This window comes from Solanum verrucosum, unplaced genomic scaffold (assembly GCF_900185275.1).
Source record: "Solanum verrucosum unplaced genomic scaffold, falcon-dt-bn FXZP01000011.1, whole genome shotgun sequence".
Taxonomy (NCBI): Eukaryota; Viridiplantae; Streptophyta; class Magnoliopsida; order Solanales; family Solanaceae; genus Solanum; species Solanum verrucosum.
The window spans coordinates 569198-594715 of NW_026020058.1; positions in this window are offsets into that span (position 1 = coordinate 569198).

Genomic DNA, 25518 nt, shown 5'->3' on the forward strand with positions numbered 1-25518 from the left:
GCTATATTTTGTTTTTTTGCTTTTCATGCATGAATTTGGTCTAATTGCCATGGGATTAAATTATGGGTTAAGGTTGCTAACTTAATTCCTACTTCTGATCTTTGTTTGATGCTCAAAAGAGATTAATTATAGTGGTTAATTAGTTCAATACTAGCAATTTAGGTTTTATGTCTATGGCTTGCTTGAAAGAAAGGTTATGGGTTGGATCTATTTGCCCTATTCTTGAAAGAGAGGATAGAGTAAGGTATTGAGTTGTTTAGGATTGGCAATTAGATGAGATCGGAAGGAGATTCTATGCATATATGCTTTGACATCAAAAGAAGACTAGCATTATTGAAGATGACTTTGTCTATTCATGAATGTACATCACTATAGAGCAACACAATCACCCCTATGTTATGTCGATTTCCAATCCCCACACCCCTAGATTGCTTGTTAACTCTTGATTTCGTTCCTATTTTAGTTTATTGTGATCATTGATAAGTTAATTTACAGTCCAAAGTTTTTGATAAGGAATTCCCTACGATATACCATTTCGTATTAGATTCAATCCCCAACTCTTCGTTGGGTTTTTTTAGTGTCGACGATCGCTCATTCTTTTAATTTGTTTTGGAGGGTGATTTGAGTGTTATCATTCATCAATGAAATATTCTTTCTTCTTCATATTTTATTTCTGATATCAGTTTTTTTTTTCACTTTTAAATTTATTGGAAACAATTTGGCATGCTCAGTGGGAAAAAGAGTTCCCCTCATCTCTTCTCTCACAGATCAAATCTTCAAATCTGATGTCACAATTCCACAAATTTGGAATAATGAGTACTTCAAGCCCTGTCTTTGAATTTCAAAAAGTCTACACTCTGACAAGCCTTGAAGCAGCGAGCATGATGAGTAGTAGATTTGCACTCATTTGAGGTCCATTTAGCTTAATAATTAGTGTCCTCATTGCCAAATTTTGTCCTATTCTAATATAATGTTGATGTTTTGCAGCTATGAAAAAAATTGGACAAGGGAAGGATTGATGTTTGAAAAAAGGACAAAAAATTCAAAAAGATTTGTAAAACTATATATTGTTGATTGCCTAACAAGAAGAGTGGATCACCAATTGAAAACGACCTCGCCAAAATGACAGTGCATAACACTTATGTCTATCAAATCAGGTAAGCGAACTCAAGTAGCCAAGGAGCTGCGCCGAATGAGAAACACGACCTTGATGAACATCACCCAAAATGATAGTGTGGAAAGAAAAAAGTGGTTGCTCGTAAGCCGAACCAAGGTGGTACTCAACAATTCACCGAACATGAAAGGCTGACTCAATCGAGTTCACCAACTAAGGTTCAAACACCAGAAGCCTAGAGCATAAAATGGTGAGCTGAGGAACAAGAGGTGATATACAGAACGATTTCAGGGAACTTGACTAATGTCACCTATTGAGTCACGTATTTGATTTTGGGACTATTTTGGGAAATTATAAATATCCCAAATGAGAGAGAAATATCATATCATATCAGAGTGTGTATTAAGATTTCTGAGAAATAGAGTCTAGAGAGAGAACACTTTACTTTTGTGGAGAGCACTTTCTAGCTTTTGGGGGTTTTACAACTTTGTGCTTGAATTGACAGATTGAAGTTGAATCCAAGGTGGGTTTATTTCTAATTGCTTAATTTCATGTTACCCATAACTGCTTTTATGAAATGTATATTTTATTTGCCTTTTGTGATGGGTGTCTAAAATCCAAGATTTATGGGTGCAATAATAGGATTGAGTGATGATTTAATGTAGAGTGTATTGAGCTATGTTCGATTTTGATGTTGTTCATACAAGAATTTGGTCTACTTAGCATGGGGTTAATTTTTAGGTTGCGGTTGCAAACTTAATTCCTACTTCTGATCTCTGGTCGATGCTCAAAATAGATTGATTGAAGTGCGTAATTAGTTTGATACTACCAATTTAGGTTTGAAGTTTGTAACTTGCTCGAAAATAGAGGCTATGTGTCAGATCTATTTACCATATTCTTGAAAGAGAGAATAGAGTAATGTATTTGGTTGTTTATATTGACATTTAGATGAGAGCCAAAGAAGATTATATGAATTTGGTCTAACTAACATGGGTTAATTTATGGGTTAAGGTTGCAAACTTAATTCCTACTTTTGATCTCCAGTTGATTCTCGAAAGTGACTGATTGGAGTGGGTAAATAGTCTAATACTAGCAATTTATGTTTGATATTTCTAACTTTCTTGAAAATAATGGTTATGGATCGGATCTATTTGCCCTATTTTTGAAATAGAGAATAAAGTAAAGTATTGGGTTGTTTAGATTGACATTTAGATAAGAGTGAAAGAAGATTATATGCATAGATTCTTTGAGATCGCAAGGAACATTAGCGTCAATGAAAATGACTTAGCATATTCATGAATGTTCAATACTATAGAGCAGCACAATTACTCCTATGTGACATCAATTTCCAATCCCCACACCCCCATATTGTTTGCTAACTATTGAGTTCTTTGATACTTTAGTTAAATTACAATAATTGACAACCAAATGGTTTGATTCAGTGGCTATCCATTCCTAAGTTTAAGTGAGAGCTTATAGCCATGGACTTTGTGGTAGAATTACCATGTACTTCCCTAGGTTTTGATTCAATTTTGTCATCATTGATAAATTGACCTAGTCAGCTCACTTTCTACCAGTTCACACTACTTACACCTCATAGAGGTTGGCTCAGATCTACCTTAGAGAGATTGTCTGTTTCCATGGGGTACCACTTTCTATAATTTCAGACTGTGGTACTTAGTTCAATTCACATTTCTAGAGGTCGATTAAGAGGGAGTTGGGTACCAAGGTTGAGCTCCGCACAACTTTTCACCCATTGACCGATGTCTAGTTTGAGAGGACTATTCAGATTTTGGAGGATATGCTTCGAGATTTTATATTTGATATCGATGGCCAGTGGGATTAGTCTTTGTCATTGGTGGAGTTTGCATATAATAATAGCTATCATTCGAGCATTTAGATAGAACCATTCGAGTTATTATATGGTAGGAGATGTATTTCTCCAGCAGCCTGGTTTAATGCTTTTGAGGTTAGGCTATGAGGCACTGACATATTGAGAGATTCTAGGGATATCGTCTATGTGATCCAGGAGCTACTCTATACTACCCAGAGTAAGCAGAATAGCCATGCAGATCAAAGACTATGACCTTTATAGCTCATGGTAGGTGATCGTGTGTTCTTTTGGGTGTCTCCCATGAAAGGCGTGATGAACTTTGGGAGGAGAGAAAAGCTTAGCCCCATGTTTATAGGTCTTTATGAGATTCTAAGGGAGATAAGAGAGGTGGCTTATGAGATAGCCTTACCTCCAACTCTTTCTAGTGTTTATCATGTGTTTCATGTCTCTATGTTGAGGCGGTATGTTCCTAATGAGTCTCACGTGCTTTGGTGGAAGTTGGTTTAGCTTGATGAGACTTTGAGTTTTAAGGAGGAGCCTGTGCCCATTCTGGACAGGCAGGTTAGACGACTGCGGTCTAAGAAGATCCCGTTAGTGAAGGTTAAATGGAGGCACCGTCTGGTCGTGGAGGATACTTGGGAGACCTAGCTTGATAGATGGACAAGATATCTTGATCTCTTTGATCCTTAAGGTATTTCCTTTATTTTACTTTCGCAGACAAATGTCCTTTTAATGGTATTTGTTGTAATGACCCTCGGGGTCATTTCTATGTTCTCTATGTGCTTTTTCTATTTTACCCCTTCCCGTAGCTTCTATATATCTTGTGTGTGGTGTTGGGTTTCGTGGCATGCTCCTAGAGGTGTTCGGTTGAGTTTGGTGTGAGTTTTGAGTTTTAAAAGCTTTATACTTGAAAGAATTGACTTGAGTGTACATTCTGATATTTTGATGTCGGATCATTATTTTGCCAGTTCCACCAACTCCAAAAGGATTATTTTGGTCTACAATGATGATTGGTTTGGGTTTTCAAACCTTTGTTTTGAGTTGGTGCAATTAAGCATTATGGCTTTTGAGTTTTGCTCAAAATGGTAAACATGCTCAGAATCAAACTATGTCAGGGCGATTAGCTTTGGAATGTCGAGTTTGGTCTAGAACATCCTTTGGTTTTAGTTACAAGGGTGTCGGGGTTAGTTTTAGGTTCTTGGTGCTCTGTGATGTTTTAACTGTTAAAGCATTGACTTTGGTCAACATTTTGTTGAAACGACCTCGGACGGCTGTTTCGTCTATTTTGTTGAGTCCAAAATGTTATTTCCAAATGGTTTGCACTGTTGATTTGCATCGTTTGTAATTTGGATGAATTTCGAGGCCTTATCCGAAGATTTGAACAATTGGCCGTTTTCCTGAAATTTTGTTGGTGTATGGTGTGACGACTTAAACAAACAATTGGTCTCTTAAGCGAAGGGAGTCAGAGGAGCGGGGATCGATTAAGCGACCCAGCTTTGGCTTTTGGGAAGGCCTTGTAAGCGAAGGGCGCCTCTTAGGCAGACTCTGCTTTTTCGACCATTTGGCCGCTTAAGCGAAGTTAGCTAACTTTGGTCTACTTTTTCCAAGATTGCTTGGTTAAAATCCCTCTTTCCATTATTTCTTTCCACAAAAAAAACCCAACTCTTTGTTAGCTCGGTTTGAAGTGATTTAGAGCATTTCTTGGGCAATTTCTATGCTTCAAAAGTAATTCTCTTCCTTTTTATATCGTCTACGCTTTTATGTCATTAATTTTGTAATCCAATTTTGTTTTTGACATCAAATCCATTAAATTCTAAACTTAAAAGTATTGTATTCTAGCCATTTAAGGTCTGAATTGAGTCCCGTTTGGCCAATCTTTTGGGGATGTGATCATTATCCCAATGAGGACAATATGCTGGTTTTCCTTTCGTATTTCGGTTGTGTCAATTCATGGGCTGTTTTAGGCCCAATTTCTGGCTATTTTTTTGAGTTAGTGATATGGGTATCGTTGGACTAGTATTAACTTGCTCGTTGTCTTCTTGATAGCTTGGAAGCATTTTGAGGCTCTTTGGAAGGGAAAAGCACCGGAGTCATACTTTATGTGTGGTTTTCAGCCTTGATGTAGGCTATGCCTTCCTTTTTCTTAGACTTAGCTTATTTAGGTTGAGTATAATTGTGTAGCATCACATAATTTAGGTTTAGACCATAGGTTGTTGAGTTTTATTGAACCTTGGGTAGTTATCGACATAAGTTAGTTAGTTTAGCTTAAGTATAGTTTGAGAGGCCTCAGTTTGGGCGATCCTTGTGTGAGTATTATCCTAAGACCTTGGTCCTAGGTGGCATCAAACATAGGGTAGTGTGGTGTTTGATTGTTTTGGGTTGGTTTGACTGATGGTATGTCTTTCCATGAGTTGTGCTTCTTCATTGGTTGTTATTGAAATGTTGGCCTAAGGCTGTGAGCTTGAATTAGCTGGAGTCCCAGTTTAGTACTCTTGTGATGTGACAGGTATTCTTCCCGATTTTGTGTGTATGCCATGACTTGATTGTGATTATGCTTTTGTGGAGTTTCTACTTGCATGAATTTTAAGAAAGGAATGGCTTTGTTGTTAAAAAAAGAGGTTATTCTTAATAAATTTGAAGTCCTTGAGACTTGTGCGGAATAAAAGTGGTAAAAACCCTTTTGCTTTACGTTGTTGATCAGCTCGAAGCATCATTTCGGGCTGCCCGTAAAAATCTTGGTTATGGGTAAACTTGACATGCCATATCGGGTGGCCCTCTGATACATATATCGAGGTTATTAGCTCACAGCTTAACTTGAGGTACCATTCCAGGCGGCTTGATGTATTCTTCGAGGCTTATGATATATCCTTGTTTGGAAATTGACATTAAAGCATTGCATGAGTTACCTTTAAGTGTGTTGGTTTTTTGGTTTGTCTGTATTCTTGTTAGTTGTTAATACTATCTTACATGTTCTCCTTTATTAGCTTGTTTTTTCCATAGCTTGCCCTTACCTTGTTAGCTTATCGTGCTTTTTATTTACATTTAATTTTTTGAGCTTGATCAACCAATGATGTGTACTGGGTACCCTATGTTTGGTACTCATACTGCACTTTTGCATCTTTTGTGATGCATCTCCCAGTTCGAGCCACCCTCAGTAGTGATCATTTGGATCTCCCGTGGCCATTCCAAATTTGGATTGTGCTGAGCTCCCAGCATTGAGATATTTGTTGTTGTCCTCCTTTTGTAGTGACCTTCTTTTTGTATTTTGGATTAGTTATTTCTTTGTATATATATATATATATGATGTTCTCTCCATAGTAGCTCCTCTATAGGTGACACCAAGTCCCGGGGATTGGTATCTTGTGTTAGTTTATCTCTTGGTGACTTTTGGGCCTATTTTATATATTTTGTATTGTACTGCATATATAAATATATGGTATGGCCCCTTCTTTCTATATACTTTATTCATGTCTTTCATCTTTTATTGCATCTATTCTATTTAGATTATGTCTTCCCCATTTTGTCTCTTGGGTTTAGGCTTGTCCAGTCGGTGGATTGTAGTGGATGCCATCATGGCCCGACTTCGGGTGGTGAAATTCTAAGAGTAGAGTTGTGAGGTTTTACAACCATATTGTTGTTTCTCTAGAAAGTGACACGAGGAACAACCTCGGAAGGGTGGTAGTTTGACTAACTCTGGGTATCTCAAGTGACCTGCAAGTGCCCATAAGTTCATTAAGTTCTGATTAAGATAATCACAAGCTCGAGCTTTGACTAGACCCTTCAAGTTCAGAAGCTCGATTATGGTACTAATTTCAATATTGAGTTAACTCCTCTCATTGATAAATTATTGTTGATCGACACTCAATTTTTTCATAATTTATTCTAGTTGCTTACATTTTGAGTCAATCGCTTGTGGTTTATAACCATCTCAATCTAATATATTAATTCTCCTTAATAGTGTTAAACCAAGAATCAATTGAACATTGATTGTACTAATCCCTTTGGAGAAGATATATTTCCATATTATCTTTGACACAACACGAGCTTATTTTATAAAGTGTTTTGTGTTCTTCATGCATCAAAAAATTTATTGAAAATTATATGTTCTATGTCGTTACGAATTTCATAAATATATATATAAAAAATTAATAACTTGACTTTAAGTGAAATTCAACTCAAATAGTATATATTAACCTATAAATTATACGAACTTAACAGTCTAAAAGGTATTGTGTATCTAAACTCTAAAGTGAATTTTGTGAAGTAAGCAAATGTGAGATACTTAAAGTTCAACTTTAAAATTTTGATTATTAATAATCTCAATAATGGACAACAAGTGTATCTTACCCTATTAGAAATGTTCACATAAAAAGATAAATTATGATAAATTGTCATATTATATACATGCTAAAGCAATAAATAAGAAATTGACCAGATTTCAATTTTAAAAAAAGTCTAAATATGGAGAATACAATTATCATATTTTCAAAAGAGCATATTCAACATAAATGATTATATTAATTGTAACCTCATTTGTATTTAATAAAATTTTGTCTCTTCCAATTTTGATTGTCTATATATACACCTCACTATTTAATACTCAATCCATATTCTTCTCACCCCTCATTCTTGACGTTTATCTTGAATAAAATTTATTTCTTTACATCTCCATATATATATACATGGCTTCGTCAGATCTTGAAATGAACACTTGTCGCGAAATAGTTCTGTATGTGCCAATAATTAGTGCTGCTCAAGTTGTGGTATGGTTACATTTAACTAAGATACTCACTCAATATTTTTTAATTTGTTCTTTGAGATGCATGAATCATTTGAGCAATTTTGGGTTAGCTTTTTATGTTTGTTTTTCGAAGATACAAAAATTCTTATTATTATTTTAAGAAAACTATTCATTAATTATTATGTTTTCCTTAATATTGTTTTACGTTATTGTTTCTTTATTATTGAAAATTGTTAAAACATTTTAGTATTGACAATTGAGAAAGCAAAGAAGTTAATAAAATTTGATAAAACACTTTTAATTTCAATGAGTCAAAACTAGGGAATAGATTCAAAAGAGAATAATTTTTTAAAATTTTTTCTTCTTAAATGATTAAAAATTATATGTATTATTTACAAGTTCAACAGAACCATATCGATAACACAAAATTAATATTAGCCTCCACTCCTATATCAAGTCAGCCAATACAAGTAGGATTTCTACAACTTTATTCCTTATTTATTATTATGTCAAAAGATTTAATTTTCCAATTTTATCTTTAATTTCTATTTATTTTTCCTCCCTCGTTGGAGAACTTGGGGGCATTTAATAACACTTGATGTTTGTGGCAATCAGACTTTGTCCTCATATAGTTTTTTTTAAAACAAAAATTACGTTATATACTAGATCACACATACCCTTGATCTTTGTGAGATAGCTCAAATACTCTTCTCTATAAATTTTATTTTACTAGGAATTCAAGATTATTTTTTTTGGGTACTTCCGTCGAAAAGGATATATCTACTTATTTGTGTAAAGTATGAGTATATGTAGGCCTGTTTTATTAATGAGAGGGTATATCAACACTAATTCACAATGTTGAGGATTATATCAAGCTTTTTAACCTAAATTTTATATTAATCGAGTTCGGAATATTAATTTGTAATCATATTTAAAATGTTCATTCACATCTAAATGTATATCATGAGATCAAGTTTAATACTAATGTACAATTAGAAGAATCAATTTAATAGATAATCTAGTAAACTACTATTTTAATATTTGTAAACTTTTCTCAAAACGTCCTATTTATAAACTATTTAAATTAAAATTTGAATGTTCCATATTTGTAACTATTGATTTTCTCTATAATTATCTATAGAAAATATTGGATATGTTTTCCCTTAGTAAGCCAACTATTTAATATGATAGAACATTTGGCGGAATCTAATTATATAATAATTGATTTTAATTTTTTTGCATTAAATATTAAATCAATCGAGGGAGATTCATGTTTTCTTATACCTATTTGTTAAGAAGCAGAAATTCTTCGAGCATATAGAATAGTTCTTATAAATATGGTCTCTTTTTGTTGATTATTGAAAATAATTTGTGTTTAATAATTATTTTGTTTTTTGAAATATGATTGTCAAAGTGAGGAGGAGATTTCTTGTGTCTTTTATTAGATATGAAAAAGGAAAATTATATGTGTAAAAAGAACTGAATATTGACACACTTGAACGTTATAGCAATTCTACCATGATATTCAATTCTGTTAGTTTGTTGTTAAGAAAAAATCTTTCCCCCTTACTTAGATTGATGTAACCTTGATTCTTTTACTTCTACTTCTGTAAAATGATTAAATTTATATATTTTGAATAATTTAACTGTAGAATCTCATTTTTTTATTTATAGTAACAAAACTTTAACATATTTTCTTATTTGCAGAATGATGTGGGAACAATCATAGTACCCCAAAAACTGGGTAGGAGGAAGAGAAGTCTAGTTGCTTCCAAAGTCATAGCAAATAATGTGGCTGACTTTGTAATTATACCTTTTAAAGGTGCAACAAACCTTTACACAATTAAACTAAAAAAGGTTAGTACATTTGATTACTAAGATTATTTGTATGTAAAAGACATTAATATTGTTTGTCATTTCTATAGTAGCTTCATTTTTTTAGTTATTTTATTATTAGTATAGTGAAATATTGTTAAAAAAAGGACGTATAATACAAACATAACATGAAAAATCAGTTTTAAAAAATATGATTATTATAGTAAATTGTTGTAAATCGGATGTTTAGTATATTAAGAGGCCTAACTATTTTAATATTTCATTATGTAAACAAATAATAGAATGAAGACAAGGAAAGTGATTCATATGAACTGAATCGCAAATATTATAACTTGCTGCATGGATGAAAAGCCGAAAGGAGACAGCGTCAAAATGGAAAATCTGAAACGGTAATATAAGTTATTTTATATTTTTTTTCCTTTTCTTTGAATATTGAGTCTTACTTCTACACTAAATAACACTCAAATATATCTAACAATATATATTGTTTAGAATGAAGGTTTTAAATGAACCTTCGACATGTATTCTTTTTTATGTCATACTTGACAATAATGATTTAGTGATAATCATTGCCAATCGAGTTAGAATTTAGTTGCACTTAATTTCCCTTTTATTATGTCTTTAAGCAATAATAATTAAGGTACCGTTTGTTTTGTCCTTATCCAACATTATCAAACATGTTTCTTGTGACTTTTTTAATTATTTATTTGATAATATTGTGATTTTAATTACTTTATAATGTATTTTCTATATAAAAATTAAGGAAATTCTTCTTGGATTGCAGTTTTACTTCCATGAGAGCAAATGTAGTATGTGTCGATCTATTAGGGATGTAAGAAGATATATCTTCGAAGGTATTGAAAAATTGAGAGTAGATGTTCAGCCAGTAACCAATGTAATAATCGAGTCAATGGTAAGTTGTTACATTACATGAATTGTTTTTGATAATTATAGTCATATTGGACATCTTTCTAGAAAACGAAATTTAGTTATTTAGAGAGTTACAGTGTTTGGTCAAGCTATTAAAAAACACAAGGACTTTTGTGTAGTATAGTAGTTACGGTTTTTCAAAATTAAGCTTAATTATTGGCTATTTACCTTTTGAATGTTTAGCCGAGCACCAAATTTTGCTCTAATATTGATAAAAGTATTTTTTTTTTCACAAATTGATTAGGAAAACACAAATTAATTTACTGCATTCCAGATTTACATTTTAAAATCACTTCTAATAAAAAGAAACACTTCCAAATTATAAGGGGTAGGGGAAAGGGTTATACCACATTGGATCTTATTTATGTACTCTTGTCTTGAATTATTTCTATAAAAAATTATTTTAATTCTTTGAACTTCACTATATTCCCTAGTTACACAACGGTAACTTTAACCCTCATTTAAGGCACCATGACTATTATATTATTTTTATAAAAAAAAGACTTATTAAATTTTAAGGTTGGAGGTGTAGTAAAGAAGTCGAAGAAAAGAAAACGAGAATCTTCAATCTCAGAGAGGGAATCTGCAACAAAGAAGTGCAAAAGAAATGGACAAGACAATCAAGACAAGAGTGAGACTCAAAATTCTTTTGATGATGCATGGACCAACCTTATGAACATGGATGACATACACACTAATCAGGTAACTCATGTTAAGAAAACTATTAGAAATTGCAGTTAAGAAAATTACACAAATGAAAAGAAAAAATAGATATTTGCGACACACAACTTTTGTAGCTAAACATAAAAGTCGCAGCTCATCCTATTTAATGAAGGGCCTTTTTTATTTTATATTCATGAGCCTTATTTTTCTATCACTTGGTTAGTGCATTTACAAATATAAGCATCTAAGTTTGTTGAAACTTTGATAAAGTTGACAAAATGACTTCCTTTTACAGATTATGGGTTTCATCGACAAAATGATGTAGACAAAATACTGCATGAGAATAGTGATGAGAATGAGATTGTTCCATGTACACATAAATGTTCTCATTGATGAAGAAAATGGTAAATAAGACGACGACAAAGAAATAGTGAATTTAAGCTTGCAAAGAAATGGAAGAGTTGGCCATATGATTTTGACATTATGAAGATCTCTAGGCAAACCACTAACTAATACATTCAACAAGCTCACAAGAGTTCTTTAATTAGTTCTTGCACATTTATTGTTATTTACTTTTGTTTGTAACCGATAAAACATGAATATTTTTCTTTATTTTCTAAGTTCAATTTAGTTCTTATGTATTGAACAAATGATTAGTTTCATCTTGATATAAAAAATTAGTTTAATGTATGTTTCTGATTTAGTTTCATATTGATTTAAAAATCAGTTTAATGTATGCTTTTGTATTTTTGTCTATGTCACTTAGAACTCATATCTTTCTATTTGCGGAAAGATTTTTTTTAATGTCTCTATTAGAAACACCAATTCTCCTTCCTACTTTAAGGCAAGTAAAACTTGTTATTTTTTAAATATTCGTAATTTGCAGATCAATTTTTGACTTCGGCGAAAATTTCTTTACTCATAGACTTTATAGATATGTTAGTTTATCCAGAAAAAGGTTGAAAGTGGACCTATATTATCACAAAAGTACAAAACATAGTTGATATCCTTCTATTTTGTTAGAAATACTCATCTACTTACATTTTAGGCTCAGACATATCCCTTGACTTGTTGTCAACACTGCATTAAAATTATATGTAAATTTTATGTGCTATTTTATTGTTGGCCCTATTTTTTACTCCAACCCAAATTAAATAAATTCGCTCACTTGATTTTATAACATACCCGAGCAATTCTTTTATTGAATTTTTAAAATTTTATATTCCTCAAAATTACTTTTCATTTAAAAACCAGACCTCCAGAGGTTAGATTGTGAAAAATAAATTTTAAGAAATAGGAAAACCAGACCTCCAGAGCTCTTTTAATAAAAAACAAAATCGTCAAGAAATCAATCTATAGAGGTTAGCTTGCATTTAGGCCGAATGAATACTTCACCCAAGAAATTCTGAAGATGAACACTAAACTTTTTGAGCTCTTTGTGGGCCATAGGGTAAGGCGGAATAGATATAGGATGAGTGTCTGCCTCAAGGTCAATAGAAAAGTCAATATCACACTCAGAGGGAAGGCTCGGTAAGTTAGTAGGTAAAACACCCACTGCTCACGAAAAACATGGACTGAATCAATAGAAAGAACCTCCCTAATCACATCTTATACATAAGCCAATAAGCTAGACACACACTAGCTATTAATCTCAGAGCCGGAATAAATGAGATAACCCCTATTGTCATCTGAATATAAGACCCCTGCCATACCAAAAAAGGAATACCAGGCATGTCTAGGGTAAAAGTCTTAGGAAAATAATCCAATACCGCAATATAAGGGAATAAAAAATCCAGGCCTAGAATCGTATCAAAATGAAATAGATCAAACAATATAAGGTATGCCCAGGTGTCATGCCCTTGGATAGTCGCCAAACAAGATCGAAACACTTGATCAACTACTAAAGACTCATGCACCGGGGTCAAAACACACAATGGCGTTGGGAAGGTCTTTACACTCATACTCTAACGGGAAGCATAATACATTGATACATTTCAAAAAGTAGAGCCTGAATCAAATAAAGCTATGGCAGGTTGATGGCATAAAAGAATCGTACATGTGATATCAACGTTTGATGCCTTAGCCTCCACCGTCGCTAGACCGACATATAGATCAACATTTTTGCATGTAACGACCTGAATTGTCGTTACTTAAGAAGGGTAAAAACGTCGTGAGTAGTTGGGCCCTACTATCCCGCTATAGCGGGATGATGTCGTTATGGCGGTGCTTCCCCAGCGGGATGGGAGAACGAGAGTGGGTTGACGGGGGAAGAACTTAATGATGCGAAGTCTTATTTTCTCCTTTTTCAACAAGTGTAAAAACAAGGCAAGGATCACCCCAGAAACCCTCAAAAGGCTGCTCTAGGCTAGGGAAGGAAGGAGAAATAGATTTCTAGCACAAGGTTGATGGCAACTCATTGATTTCCAGCCAACTCCACCGACTTGTTGTCCGAAAGCAAGGATTGAAGCTAAAATCCCTTTGCAGATTCTTGGCACCTAGGTAGTCTAGGTTTACTCAATTGAATAGTCATAAATTCGTGCTCACTGTGTAATATATTGCTAATTGACGGTATAATTCCTGTTTAGGCCTTCGAGCATGGAAAAAGGGACGGATGTAGATGTACCCTAGTTGTTAAATATTATGTGTATCATGGGGAAAAGCCTTATCATGTGAACTAAGGTTTGGAGATAGTTTGACCTTTCATTTGTGTTATATATAATTCTTAATGGCCCTATTGTGTGCGTACATCTATGGGAATAGAGAAACAAGAATCGAACCTAATGAAACAACTAAGTATTGATGATTACATGACATGAACCTATTACATGACTATGTGACTATATGAACTATTCATTATGGGTGTGATTATGGTTGTCGTTGTGTTGACTGGACCGAATGTCACGTTCTGACATTTACATTGGATCGAGTATCACGTTCTGACACAAACATTGGATTGTGTGTCACGTTCCGACACATATATTCGACCGGGTGTCACGTTCCAAAACATATATATTGGATCTGGTGTCACGTTCTGGCACACTAAAAGTTTGGGTGTGAGTTCCTTGAGAGAACCACTTGTGATTACTATATCCTTATTTCCCTGTCATCAATATTAGGAAATTGTAGGTTTCTCTTAAAATGATAATTGATTTATATATCATGTATATGTATGTTTAGAGTGTTCTGATTAATTGTTTATATCTTATTTACTGGAATTAACTTAAAATGATCAGGCCTAATCGGTATGAGGTCTAGTAAGTTGAGACTGAGGGTCCAAGTATTCTTATCAGCTATTGTAAGAGAGGTTGGTTGTGTTCCTTAATAATGAGAAGTGGGGTAGTGTTCATGATGCCAAAAGTAGGTAGGTCCTACCTTGGGAAGGGGATTCATATTTGAAACGGTTAGCAAGTCTTGATAGAGTATACCATGTGGTGAAGGGCTGAATTGTGATGTAGAAGAAGTGAGGGCATGCCGTAAGTGGTTAGTCAGGCTTTTAGTAGTTGTAGTCGGGAACTCCTCTATGAGATAGAGTGGTTAGGCTATGATCAATAACAGAGCAAGCAGGATGATAGAATAGGGGATTAGAGTGAAGTGTACTAGTATGTTTAAGGTATACAGGAATGGTAAAGGCAAGAGGATAAATGTTAGGGGGTGTACTGTCTCATTGCATGTTTCCTGCTGGTATATTTCTTTATATAAAACGGTGGGCATCGGGTTGACCGATGATGCTTACCAATACGTGTGGTTTGTAGTGGTACTACTTTTTCTATGTCTTTTGCAATAGTCTGGTTGCAGGGTTAGTGATGTTACATAGGTTAAGACGAAGACATTCTCCAACAGCTTCTACTCTTCCTTCCATGTGGTGGGAGCTGTGCCATTAGTACTGTATTTTATAACCTGTAGCCTTAGAAGCTCTTGTACCTTTTTAGACCAGTTCCCTGAGGTGTTATTTATTTTGCATCTATAACTTTGGATTGTTTAAACTTCTTATTAAATAAAAATCCCATGAAATTCCTTTTATCCCAAGTTTTCTTAATCTTTTGCATGTTTATAACCGTTAGGGAATGAAGGGTTCTCCTACTTAGGTGTTAGAGTAAGTGCCTGCATGTCCCGGTGGATTGGGTCGTGACAAATTGGTATCAAAGCCAAGGTTACCGGTCTCGCATTACAAGAGTAAATGTGGAATAGACTCCTGTGGATTGGTATGTTGACATCCACATCTAATCTTCAGGAAGCTATGAAGAATTCTAGGAAGTTCTTCCATTTCTTCGCTCCTTTTGTACGGGTTTTCGCTTGTGGTATGGGTTGAGTCCAATTGGTATCTTCAGATTCCAATTAGTATCTCAAAAAGGTGAATTGAATGTTGTAGTCACGGTTGAAGGAACACAAGCAAGGTAAATTGGAACCGTGAAGGTTCATATTGGTATCTAGCCTTAGAGGCGGTATAAGTGCATGAACGATCAACTAATGGTCATCCATGTAATGAATTAAGTTAATGAATTTTTTACTTGCATGTGAGATGTAGCTGGAAATTTTTCTTATGTGCATAGTGAGTGTCTGAATAACTACTGGTGTGTGAAGTGTACTTGCTTGAATGCTACAATCTAATCCTTAAATGAATTCTAGATGTGTGACTTGATATACTTATGAGAGGGAATGCAACTGTTAGTGAGCATAGACTTACCATTGATAAAGAGGGTAAGAGAAAAGAATGAACTTGTGACTGTAGGCAAACTCCGGTTTCAGGGCAATCGGGATGGGTCGGGAACCATGTAAGAAAATGGGCTATTAATGCATAATAGAGAAATTTGTTATTATGTAAGGTTTGCTTGACGCAACCGATTAAAAATTGTGTGATTAATAGGTATATTCCTAAGATGTGCATGCTTGTTGTGTTAGATTAGCGGGAAAGGGTTCTGGTGTGTATACCGTTGGGTTGACTCGAGGTGGACAATACCTATCATAGCTAACAGACTTATCCTAAATGCTTAATTATAGCCCTGGGATTTAATGAAAAACTCTAGAAATGAGGAAAACCCCAGAAAGTGTTGTCTAGGAAACTGGTCCCGTCGGAGCCGCTGGGGCAGGATCATTCCCTCCAGGACGAGACCACCAGAGCAGGACAGCGCGAGACAGAATCTCAGCCTTGTCTCCCCTATTTTTCCGTTGTTTCGCCTATGGACTCTGAATCATGCATGTATTAATTTCTAAAATCTAACCAGTACTCATCAATAAAACAATAAGTTATAATCACCTAATATTAATTAAGGCTATAAAAATAGCAAAACGAGCATCAATGTGCTTACAAAAATTTAAGGAGAAGCAAAAAAAATAGAAATTTTGTTTGTTACATGCCCAAAATGGTCAAAACCAAATCAAGGTCCTTGGGAATGGGAAGTGTCGTTGGTGGATTCCATGTCCTCTGGGGCTATCTCGCCAGTCCACGCCTAACTCAACAAGGGGAACTCCAGAAATTCCTCCAGCTCAAGCCTAGGAAGCTCCTGCTAGGGGATGAAAGATAAAATGACCTTAAGGGTCTTCCACATCCGAACCATCAGACGATCCCTCTCGACATTCATCTTCTTCTCCCATCACAGCTGGCGGCGGAGCATCTCAACCTCAAGGGTAGTGGAGGGTGGAACCGGATCAGAGGTACTAGCATTAGAGCCTCCAAATTTCCTCCGGACGGCTGCCAGGTCGTCCTCCACACAAGCGCCGGATAGTCGCGAATGAGACTAGGTAGAAAGGGTATCGTCGGCCTCATTATTATCTTTTCCTTCGTTATCCGCCTCAACCACTGCTCTACTGTTGCCGAGTACTTCTGCCTTCCTTCTCTTTCTTCCATGGGTGGAGGGCTGCCTGATCAAAAGAGGGTGAAAAAGGGGATCCATTGGAAGTACCTCATAAGTGTCCAGGAGTGGCACCCCCGCTCGCTTTCACATCGCTGTCACTAGTCCAGGAAGGAAGAATGCCTTCTTGTTCTCTCAATAGAACATCTTCCACTCGGATAAGATTTGACCCGACACATTCAACCCAATCCCCTGTAGAGCACAAGCCACCACTAGGGTCCGAGGAAAGGTCACGTCGGTGCAGTTGCCCGACGGGCGGATTCTCCAAGTTACTAGGTGAAACTACCTTTTTTCATCCATTGACCAGTGAGTACTTGTGATGACCTCCATAGTAGCCCAGTAGACCTGATACGGGCGTGCAACCTCAATAAGTGTGTCCTGTTGCCTGCCCAAATCTATCTCCCTCAGTCGGGTCTCATACTTTGAGTTAGAGACCTCTGGCACCCTGAGCACCGCATTGATGAACTGAGTTCTCATAGGGATGTCGACTTCCCAAATGCAGATTGTAGGGTGAGGATCGTCCCATCGGACAATAGGGAGTAGGGCATATAACTCCCTCACCTAACTGGAGTGCGCGGCAAGGAGAGCCTCGGTCAGTGGACCCTGCCCAAACTCCATCAGCTTGGCATGGAATGCAGGGGCTTTCTTCGCTAAACCCAAAAAGTGGAAACCCCTCTCACATAAGAATTTGGTATTCCGGTGATCATGGTTTCTCTCCTGACTTGCAACATGGGGAATTGGACAAAAGGCAATTTTTCCTCATTGATTCCGACCATAGTAAACAAGGCTGCATATTTCATGAAAGGTACATGTTAGGAATTCATGGAATTAGTCAATCCCGGGGAAAGAAAAGAAAAAAAAATCTATTTGAAGTGGAAAAAGGCCACTGTTCCGCAAGATCCAGGTAGAGCAGCAAGGATCCCGCCAAAGCGGCCCCACCACGGCAGAATGAAGGTCGTCATAACGGGATGAAGGTCTCTAGGACAAATTTCAGGGCGTGATCATGGCACCCCTTCACCCCAAAACATCATTTTTAACAAAATTTTACCAGATCAGTGTTCTTAGAGTAGCCTCGTACCTAAATATGCAAAGATCTTAGCAATTCAACCACTAAATGGTGCCCGGATTCAAGTTTTACACCAATAAATTATTCACCTTCCCCCACCCATTTTGGAACTGTTTCGGCTATTTTATCATGAAATCCTTATGCTCAGAAGGTTGTGAACGTAAGGGAAGTGTCCATGCTACGTTTTTCTTATTGAATCAAGCAACCCATGTAAACATTTTGAAAACTACCCCAAGGCCATTCAACTCAACTGATTCCTTTCATACAATTGTTGTTATGGCAAGTATTGAAGTAAATAGAGTAGGGAGCAAGAAAATTACTTTGAGATTGACGTTCGGAGCAAAGCCATTGAGAGAGTTTTGGTGTTTTGGAAGTGAGTAGGGGAGGAAATGGGGAAACCATTCCCCTTTTCCCCTTCTAAATTGTTCCTGATTTCCCGCCACGATGAGAAGGGTCCCGCCACAGTGGCCCTTCCTTAGCTGGAAACCTGCCGCTCTAGCGGGGTCAGGTCAGTTAAGTTGACGCGTCGCTCTTTCTCTATGTGTTTCCTCATTTCCCTAGCCGGTTATGTGGACAAAGATCCTTTCTTTGAGTAAACCTTGGGAACCACCATCTTTCGTTATCCCATGATGGGCCGATCCGTTAGTTTCGAAGTACTTAAAATAAATTTGTGCCTACTCCTCCTCTGGTCGTGCAGAGACGAATGAGGGGTAAATTAGTATCTATTGTAATGACTTGAACCATCATTACTTATGAAGGGCAAAAACATCATGCGTAGCTAGGCCTCACTGTCCCGCCATAGCGGGACGATGCCTCTACGGCAGAGGCGCCCCAGCGGGAGGGGAGCGCTAGAGCGGGTTAGACGGGGGGCAGAACTTAATAAGGCAAAGTCTTATTTTGTACTTTTTCCCTAAGTGTCAAAAAGAGGAAAGGATCACCCCCACAAACTCTCAAAAGGCTGCTCCACGCTTGGGAAGGAAGGAGAAATAGATTTATAGATCAAGGTTGATGACAACTTGCTTATTTTTAGCCAAATTCACCATCTCATTTTTCGGAAGCCAAGATTGGAGCTACAAGCCCTCTACAGCTGCTTGTAGCACAGCAGGCTAGGCTTACTCAATTGAATAGTCATAAATTTGTGCTTACTACATAATATATTGCTAATTGACGGTATAATTCTTGTTTAGGCATTCGGGCATGGAAAAAGGGATGGTTATACATGTACCCTAGTTATTAAATATGATAGGTATCGTGAGGAAAAGCCTTATCATGTGAACGAAGGTTAGGTGACAGTTCCACCTTCTGTTCATGTTATATATGATTGTTAATGTCCCTATTTTATGCGTACATGTATGCGAATAGAGAAAAAAGAATCAAACCTAATGGAACGACTAAGTATGAATAATTACATGCCATGAACATGTTACTTGACTATGTGACTATATGAACTGTTCATTATGGTTGTGATTATGGTTGTGGCTGTGCTGACTTGACCGGGTGTCACGTTCCGACACGTACATTGGATCGGGTAACCCGTTCTGACACATATATTGGATCGGGTGTTAGGTTCCGATATTTATATTGGACCGGGTGTCACGTTCTGACACATATATATCAGATCGGGTGTCACGTTCTGAAAAACTCATAGTTTGGGTATGGGTTCCTTGAGAGAACCACTTGTGATTACTATATCCATATTTACCTATCATCGATATTGGAAAATTATAGGTTACTTGTAAAATGATAATTTAATTATGCGTCCTGTATATGTGTGTTTACTGTGTTGTGATTAATTGTTTATATCTCGTTTACTGGAATTAACTGAGAATGATCAGGCCCAATCGATATGAAGTCTGGTAAGTTTAGACCGAGGGTCCAGGTGTTATTATTGGCTATTGTAAGAGGGGCTGGCTATGTTCTTAAATAATGAGAAGTGGGGTAGTGTTCATGATGCCAAAAGTAGTTAGGTCCTACCTTGGGAAGGGGATTCATATTTGAAATGATTAGCGAGTCTTGATAGAGTATACCATGTTGTCAAGGGCTGAATTGTGACGCAGAAAAAGTAAGGGCATATCGTAAGTGGTTAGTCGAGTTTGTAGTAGTTGTAGTCAGGAACTCCTCTATGAGATAAAGTGGTTAAGCTATGATCAAGAACAGGGCGAGCAGGGTGATAGACTAGGGGGTTAGAGTCAAGTGTACTAGTATGTTTAAGGTATACGGGAATTGTAAAGGCAAGAGGATAAAGGTTTAGGGTTGTACTATCTTATTGCATATTTCTTGCAGGTTGATTTCTTTATATTGTGTGGTGGGCAGTGCGTTGACCGAATATGCCTACCAGTACGTGTGGTTTGTACTAATACTACTCTTGATATACCTTTTGACATAGTGTGGTTGCATTGTCAGTGATGTTTCATATGTGAAGACGAAGACAATATCCAACAACTTTTACTCTTCCTTCCCTATGGTGGAAGCTATGTCATTAGTACTGTATTTTATATCATGTAGTCTTAGAAGCTATTGTACCTGTTTAGGCAAGATGCCTAGGGTGTTATTTATTTTGCAAATATAACTTTAGATTGTTTGAACTCCTTATAATATAAAAATCCCATGATATTCCTTTTATATCCAGTTTGCTTAATCTTCCGAATGTTTTTAATCGTTTGGGAATCAAGGGTTCTACATTTAGGTGTTAGAGTAGGTGCCCACACAACCTGGTGGTTTGGTGGGAGATGTATTTCTCTAGTGGCCTGGTTTAATGCTTTTGAGGTTAGTCCATGAGGCACTGACATATTAAGAGATTCTATGGATAGCATCTTTGTGATCCAGGAGCTACTCAATACTACCCAGAGTAGGTAGAATAGCCATGCGAATCGAAGATTATGGCCTTTATAGTTATTCGTAGGTGATCGTGTGTTCTTTTGGGTGTCGCCCATAAAAGGCGTGATGAAGTTTCAGAGGAGGGAAAAGCCTAGCCCCATGTTTGTCGATCTTTATGAGATTCTAAGGGAGGTCAGAGGTGGCTTATGAGACAGCCTTACCGCCAGCTCTTTCTAGTGTTTAGCATGTGTTTCATGCTCTATGTTGAGGCGGTATGTTCTTGATGAGTCTCACATGGTTTGGTGGAAGTTGGTTCAGCTTGATGAGACTTTGAGTTTTAAGGAGGAGCCTGTAGCCATTATGGACAGGCAGGTTAGAAAGTTGTGGTCTAAGGATATCCCATCAGTGAAGGTTAAATGGAGGCACCATCTGGTCGAGGAGGCACCGTCTAGTCGAGGAGGCTACTAAGGAGACCAAGCTTGATATACAGACTCGATATCTTGATCTCTTTGATCCTTTAGGTATTGCCTTTGTTTTACTTTCACGAACAAATGTCTTTTAAATCGTATTTGTTGTAATTACCCTCGGGGTCATTTCTATATTCTCTATGTGCTTTTTCTATTTTACCCCTTCCTGTAGCTTCTATATATCTTGTGTGTGGTGTTGGGTTTGGTGGCATGCTCCTAGAGGTGTTCGATTGAGTTTGGTGTGAGTTTTGGGTTTTAAAAGCTTTATACTTGAAAGAATTGACTTTAGTGTACATTCTGATATTTTGATGTCCGATCATAATTTTGCCAGTTCCACCAACTCCAAAAGGATTATTTTGGTCTACAGTGATGATTGGTTTAGGTTTTCAAACCTTTGTTTTGAGTTGGTGCAATTAAGCGTTATGGCTTTTGAGTTTTGCTCAAAATGGTAAACATGCTAAGAATCAAACTATGTCAGCGCGATTAGCTTTGGAATGCCGAGTTTGGTCTAGAACATCCTTTGGTTTTAGTTACGAGGGTGTCAATGTTAGTTTTTATGTTCTTGGTGCTCTGTGGTGTTTTAATTGTTAAAGCATTGACTTTGGTTAACATTTTGTTGAAACGACCTTGGACGGCTGTTTCGTCTGTTTTGTTGAGTCCGAAATGTTATTTCCAAATGGTCTGCACTTTTAGTTTGCAACGTCTGTTCCTCGAATGAATTTCAAGGCCTTATTCGAAGATTTGAGCACTTAGACTTTTTCCTTAAATTTTGCTAGTGTATAGTGTGACGAGTTAAGCAAACTATTGGTCTCTTAAGAGAAGGGTGTCAGAGGGGCGGGGGTCGGTTAAGCGACCCAACCTTGGCTTTTGGGAAGACCTCGTAAGCGAAAGTCGCCTCTTAGGCGGACTCTTGCTTTTTCGACCATTTGGCCCCTTAAGAAAAGTTAGCTTAAGCAAACTTTGGTTTTCTTTTGCGAAGATCACTGGGTTAAAATCCCTCTTTTTATTATTTCTCTCCACAAAGAAACCCAACTCTTTGTGAGCTCGGTTTGAGGTGATTTGGAGCATTTCTTGGCCAATTTCTATGCTTCAAAGGTAATTCTCTTCCTTTCCATATCCTCTATGCTTTTATGTCATTAATTTCATAATCCAATTTCGTTTTTGACATCAAATTCGTTAAATTTTTAACTTGAAAGTATTGTATTCTGGCCATTTAAGGTCTGAATTGAGTCCCGTTTGCGCCAATCTTTTGGGGTTTTCATCATTATCCCTATGAGGACAATATGATGGTTTTCCTTTCCTATTTCTGTTCTGTTGATTCATGGGCTGTTTAAGGCCCAATTTCTGGGCTAGTTTTTTGAGTTAGTGATATGGGTATCGTTGGACTCATATTAACTTGCTCATTGTTTTCTTGATATCTTGGCAGAATCTGAGGCTCTTTGGAAGCGAAAACCACCTGTCATAGTTTGTTTATGGTTTTAGACCTTGATGTAGGTTATGACTTCCTTTCTGTTAGACTTGGCTTATTTAGGTTGAGTATAATTGGGTAGCATCGCGTGATTTAGGTTTAGCCGGTAGGTTGTTAAGCTTTATTGATCCTTGGGTAGTTATAGACATAAGTTAGTTGGTTTAACTTAAGTCTAGTCGGAGAGGCTTCAGTTTAGGAGATCCTTGTGTGAGTAGTATCCTAAGAACTTGGTCGTACGTTGCATCAAACATAGGGTAGCGTGGTGTTTGATTGTTTTGGGTTGGTTTGACTGATGGTATGTATATTTGTGAGTTGTGCTTATTCATTCGTTGTTATTGAAATTTGGCCTAGGGCTGTGAGCCTGAATTAGCAGGAGTCCTAGTTTAGTACTCTTGTGATGTGACAGGTATTCTTCCCGATTTTGTGTGTATGCCATGACTTGATTGAGATTATGCTTCTGTGGAGTTTCTATTTGCATGAATTTTAAAAAAGGAATGACTTTGTTGTCAAAAAGGAGGTTATTCTTAATAAGTTGGAAGTCCTTGAGACTTGTGTGGAATAAAAGTGGTAAAAAGCACTTTATTTGATTTTTCGCACGTTTTAGCTGCTCATATTCCTAATTGCTTGATGTATGATTTCGGGCAGCACAAAAGTTTGGTTGGGCTATAATTTACTTTTGCTTTATGTTGTTGATCAACTTGAAGCATCATTTTGGGCGGCCCGTAAATATCTTGGTTACGGGTAAACTAGACGTGCCATATCGGGTGGCCCCTGATACATATGTCCAGGTTATTACCTCATGATTTAGCTTGAGGTAGTACTCCAGGCGGCTTGATGCATCTTCCAGGCTTATGATATATCATTGTTTGGAAATTGACATTGAAGCATTGCATGAGTTACCTTTAAGTGTGTTGGTTTTTTGGTTTTTGTGTGTTGTTATTGGTTGTTGATACTATCTTACATGTTCTCCATTATTATCTTGTTTTTTCCTTAATTTGCCCTTACTTTGTTAGTTCGTAGTGTTTTTTATTTATATTTGACCTTTTTTAGCTCGATCGACCCATGATAGTATTGAGTACCCTATGTTTGGTACTCATATTGCACTTTTGCATATTTTGTGATGCAACTCCCAGTTTGAGCCACCCTCAGTGGCGATCATTTGGATCTACCATGGCCATTCCAGACTTGGATTTTGGTGTGCTCCCAACATTGAGATACTTTTTGTTGTCCTCCTTTTGTAGTGACTTTCATTTTGTATTTTGGATTAGTTAATTCTATGTATATATATATATATATATATATATATATATATATATATATGACGTTCTGTCCATAGTAGATCCTCTATTGGTAACACCAAGTCCCAGGGATTGGTATCGTGTGTTAGTTTGTTTTTTGGTGACTTTTGATCCTATTTTATATATTTTGTATTGTACTGCATATATAAATATATGGTATGGCCCTTCTTTCTATATACTTTATTCATGTCTTTCCGCTTGTATTGCATATGTTCTACTTAGATTATGTCTTCCCCATTTTGTGTCTTATGTTTAGGCTTGTCCAGTCGATGGATTGTAGTGGATGCCATCATGGCCCGACTTCGGGTGGTGACATTCTAAGACTAGAGTTGTGAGGTGTTACAACCATATTGTTGTTTCTCTAGAAAGTTACACTAGGAACAATCTCGGAAGAGTGGTAGCTTGACCAACTCCGGGTATCTCAAGTGACTTGCAAGTGCCCATAAGTTCATTAAGTTCTGATTATGATCATTACCAGCTCAAGCTTTGACTAGACCCTTCAAGTTCAGAAGCTCGATTATGGTAGTAATTTCAATATTGACTTAACTCCTCTCATTGATAAATTATTGTTGATCGACACTCAATTATTTCATAATTAATTCTAGTTGCTTACATTTTGAGTCAATCGCTTGTGGTTTATAACCATCTCAATCTAATATATTAATTTTCCTTAATAGTGTTAAGCCAAGAATCATTTGAACATTGATTGTACTAATCCCTTTGGAGAAGATATATTTCCATATTATCTTTGACACAACACGAGCTTATTTTATAAAGTGTTTTGTGTTCTTCATGCATCAAAAAATTTATTGGAAATTATATGTACTATGTCGTTACGAATTTCATAAATATATATAAAAAATTAATAACTTGACTTTAAGTGAAATTCAACTCAAATAGTATATATTAATCTATAAATCATACGAACTTAACAGTCTAAACGGTATAGTGTATCTAAAGTGAATGTTGTGAAGTAACCAAATGTGAGATTGTTAAAGTTCAACTTTAAAATTTTGATTATTAATTATCTCAAAAATGGACAACAAGTGTATCTTACCCTATTAGAAATGTTCACAAAAAAGATAAATTATGATAAATTGTCATATTGTATACATGCTAAAGCAATAAATAAGAAATTGACCAGATTTCAATTTAAAAAAAAGTCCAAATACGGAGAATACAACTATCATATTTTCAAAAGAGCATATTCAACATAAATGATTATATTTATTGTAACCTCATTTATATTTAATAAAATTTTGTCTCTTCTAATTTTGATTATCTATATATACACCTTGCTACTTAATCCTCAAGCCATATTCTTCTCACCTCTCGTTCTTGAGATTTGTCTTGAATAAATTTTATTTCTTTACATCACCATATATACATGGCTTCCTCAAATCTTGAAATTAACACTTTTCGCGAAATAGTTTTG